Source organism: Hyaena hyaena, unplaced genomic scaffold, assembly GCF_003009895.1.
Source record: "Hyaena hyaena isolate Hyena2069 unplaced genomic scaffold, ASM300989v1 scaffold_661, whole genome shotgun sequence".
Classification (NCBI taxonomy): Eukaryota; Metazoa; Chordata; class Mammalia; order Carnivora; family Hyaenidae; genus Hyaena; species Hyaena hyaena.
Genome location: NW_024081294.1, coordinates 480,473 through 484,746, shown reverse-complemented (window position 1 = coordinate 484,746; position 4,274 = coordinate 480,473). Strand labels below are relative to the sequence as shown.

The 4,274-nt window shown below is 36.2% G+C and overlaps 1 pseudogene; it reads right to left on the bottom strand.

Annotated features, from left to right (window-relative positions):
* Positions 1 to 340: 340 nt before the first annotated feature.
* LOC120220008 lies at positions 341 to 853 on the bottom strand (annotated as a pseudogene).
* Between the last annotated feature and the right edge of the window lie 3,421 nt (positions 854 to 4,274).

Genomic DNA, 4,274 nt, shown 5'->3' with positions numbered 1-4,274 from the left:
CAATGAACAAGTTATTTTAGACAACGTACGTGGCTGGATTGTAGGAGAGATGACTTGTTAGGAGTTTAAATCTTTTGAAAGTATTATCATAAAGAAGATTTCTGGAATTGGCAGTAAAGTGATGTTCTAAAGTGAGCACATCTGACACACTGAATAACATATAGGAAACCTATGAATTGATACTTTACTGGCATTGGTGATCTTTTTAAGTGCTGCTATCTACTGTGAGAAATAATTCCGTTTTTCTGATGGATCACCCCAAATTTTATTTTTTTAATTTAATTTTTTATGTTTTTGGTTGTCAAATGATCCCTTAATAAAATATTTTCCTTTGTAGATCTTAACTAGCTGGGCATTCCACTGCACCACTATTGATGTTGTCTATGATGTCATGGGTGGCGGCCGTCAACATTGCAGCCCCCAGACTGGGCGGTCCCCAGAATCTCTTTAATGGTCCCAGAGAGTTCTCTGGCTAGTGATCAGTGCCGCATCTGTTGGGCAATGTTGACAGTCTCATCAAAAGTGATTATTTCCACTGTGCTTAATGTTTTTCTGCTTCTTTCTGTCTCTCAGTGGTTCCTTGAAGGCTTTGATAATCAGGGTGGAGGCAGAAGGTACCACTTCAATCTGGGCCTGTCTGTTCTGAATGGTCAGTTTCACTGTAATCCTCAGACCCTTCCAATCACTGGTTGCCTTGGCGATGCCATCACCAACCTTTTTTTGGAGACAGACCCTGTGGGCCGATCTCCGGGGCCAGGGCAGTCGTGTCACCGACTTTGTTGCTGGTGCACCTTAGGTATAGGACTTTGATCTCGTTGGGGTTGAACTTAGGCGGCATGGTGGAGGCAGTTGTCAGATGAACCTGGATTTGGGATGACCAAAGACTGTTGCACCGTCGCCTCCTCCAAGCCGAAAGCCAGAGGCCAAAATTTTATTTTTAATCATTTGTAATTTGAGATTTAACAAAGGCTTATGTATTTGGAGCATCCTCCTGTATAATGCCTGACTTTGGCTTGCTGAAACTGTTTTCTATCTCCTTAAATGTTAATTCAGTTCTGGGATCTCTTGCCCTCTTGGTTAGTGTACTTTTGTGCCCTTGGTAATAGCAGTTGTATTTTGAAACCAAAGTTATTGATTTATAGATACATGTATTGGTTCTGAAGTACTTTTCTGACAAAAATATGAGTGTAATATAAGTTAGGAACTTAAAACCATACAGTGTTCAAGTTATACTTCTCTTCAAGTTAAAAATACCTTACAGTGTGAGATAGTCACCCTGGTAAGAAAAAAAAATATCAGGAAAGGCAGTAATTCTCCCCATAAACACTTTAACCAGTAGTTCTCCTGCTGTCTGTAGAGTGTGAGCAGTTACTTCTCTTCACCACAAAACAGATATCCTTATCACTAGCTGCAGCATGAACTCAAATAAAACTTATCATTAAAACTCTTCACATTTTTCTTGAATGTTTTCTGAACATGAAACTGTAAGTAATAGAAAGAAGGAGAGTTGTAGTCAGGAAAGGAAGAAGCAGTCTTTCTTTTTTTTTTATGGGGGTCAAATTAAAGATCATAGAAAGATAAAAATTGACCTTTTTTTTTTTTAAAGATCTGTACCTTTTTAAAAATGTTTATTTATTTTTGGGGGAGAGAGAGAGAGACAGAGACAGAGGCAGAGCATGAACAGAGGAGGGGCAGAGAGAAATGGAGGCAGAATCTGAAGCAGGCTCCAGGCTCTGAGCTATCAGCACACAGCCCAACATGGGGCTCAAACTTATGAACCACAAGATTATGACCTGAGCCAAAGTCAGACACTTAACTGACCTCTGAGCCACCCAGGTGCCCCAAGATCTGTAGCTTTAAAGGAATTTAAGGTTTCTGAGACAACATATGAATCAAACTATAAAGTGTGTGTGTGTTTAATATTGCTGTTGCTACTTTTTAATGAAAAACAGCCACATTTCTGCTGGTTTTTTTTTTTTTTTTTTAAGGCTACTGTCTTGAGTTAGGTATCATTTTCATGCTTTGTATAAACAGGCCCAAACAAATTCCAAGTTGATTTTGTCATATCAGTATCAGGAAATAAGAACCGTGATACCTAATGATGGCCTTACTGTTGAATTGTTTTATGCCTAGGAGGCGGAATCTAAAATTTTTATTAGCTTGTTAATATGTCAGACATAATTGGAAAGTATGGAGTGTTTCCTAATTATTATCCTAGTAACCTCAACTCTATCTACTTTGGTTTTCTCAACACTGTGAAGAAGTGTGAGTTTCAATTAATATTTGGGATTATGAAATCACAGATTTAAAGGTGTGAAGTGTGTAAATGTCATTATTCTAATAAAAATTCAAATTTACAAGATGAAACCTTTGAATAGCCTTGAATAAATTAAATCTCCCAATAAAGCAAATCCTAAAATGACCATAAGAGGGTGCACAGGCATTGTAGAAATGAACAAACCCAATTCCTAGGATGACACAGAAATATACCTTTGTGACCATGAAATATTTAACATTTTAGAAAACATTCAAAGCTTCCAGAGCATTTCGTTGAACATGACATCAGTGTATGCTCATCTGAGTATAATCCTACTTTTCTTGATTTCTTCTGAATGAACAAGTTGTTCATGTTGGTTCTTGAAAAAAACTTAAATAGGATCAAATCAGCAAAGCAGTGTTAAAAAGAGGATGTAATTATAGTTGCTGCTGTTGAAACAACTGAATCTAGGGTTTTTAAAGTCATAAATACTATATTAGAATAATCTCAATCTTATTTTATATACTTTGTGTGTAAAGATGGACTTTTAACTTTAGGGGATAGGAAATGAATTCTGAGAATGAGAGGCCTTGGGAAAATTTGAGAAAGACAAAAATGCTATAAAATATCTTCTAAAGACAAAATACAAAGTTTCTATTTGTTAATTTAGGCCTTAAAATTATTTTCTGTTTTAGATTATGTAATTTTGTCGGATTTATCTGTAGGTTGACTTCAATGGATTATTTCATCCTTTGCAATATTTAAATTTTTTTTTTTAAATTTTATTTTAGAGAGAGAGAAAGAGAGTGTGCATGAGTGAGCAGGGGTGGGGTGGAGCAGAAGAGGAGAGAGAGAGAGAAAGAGAGAGAGAGAGAGAGACTGAGACTTTCAAGCAGGCTTAATTCCATGTACCTGGGATCACGACCTGAGCCACAATCAAGAGTTGGATACTTAACAGACTGAGCCACCTGGATCCCTCTCATCCTTTGCAGTTCTTAAGAAAGAAATCCAATTTAAACAAAATAGCTAACCTAAAGTGAACTTTAAAAATCAGTAGCTTGATTGACAAAAGGAACAAATGCGATGTCTCTTTCAGAGCATTGTTTTCATAAATTTTCATTGCATGGTATTAGCCAATTAGATGAGATCAAAAAATTTGCCCAAGAGACTGGTGCAAAAAAAATATTCCTAAGACCAATGTCAAAGAACTTACTATGTTTTCTTCTAAGAGTTTTATTGTTTCGGGCCACACATTGAAGTGTTTAATCCATTTTGAGTTTAGTTTTGTATATTGTATAAGGTAGTGGTGCAGTTTCATTCCTTAACATGTAGCTGTCCAGGCCATTCTCTTTATACTTTGAATAAAAGAGAAAGCAAAGACATATTAATACCTGAAGGTAAGAGAGGTCTGAGCTTATTATGAGGGGCAGTAGCCAGTCATCTCAAAAAGACCAGAGGAAAGAAGAGACAAATAAAGTCCATTTATTCAACATTTAGTTACTATATGCCAGATATTGACCACCCTGTTGCTATTTTAAGACTCATTAGAGGTCTTAGTACTTGGAGTTCTAAAGAGATGAACTTCTCTTTCCCTCAGAATCTGTCCCCTCAGAAAATGTCAGATATCCTAGTAGTTTTAATAAACATTCAAATCACCCTACATTAATTACTGGACACTGCAGACTTAGGTATAACTGAGTTCTAAAAGGCAGTTATATCTTCTCATTTAGTGTTGATATGGGTCTTCTGTGGCTCATTATGCTCCATTGGTATTTTTCATAGTAGTCAATTAATTTTGTAGCTCAACTGGGCAGAGTTGGTGCTACTTTGACATTTAATGTTCAGGGTGGCAGAGAGTTACATTTAAAAAAGAAAAATTGCTATATTGGAAATAAGTATTTAACGGTATTGTTTTATATTGTAAAGATAGCTAATGTTTTGTTTCATTTTGTTTTTCCTAGCTCATAGGACTAGGGGCAACCAAGGTTTTTTAATTCATCCTTCAACCTGTAGTAAG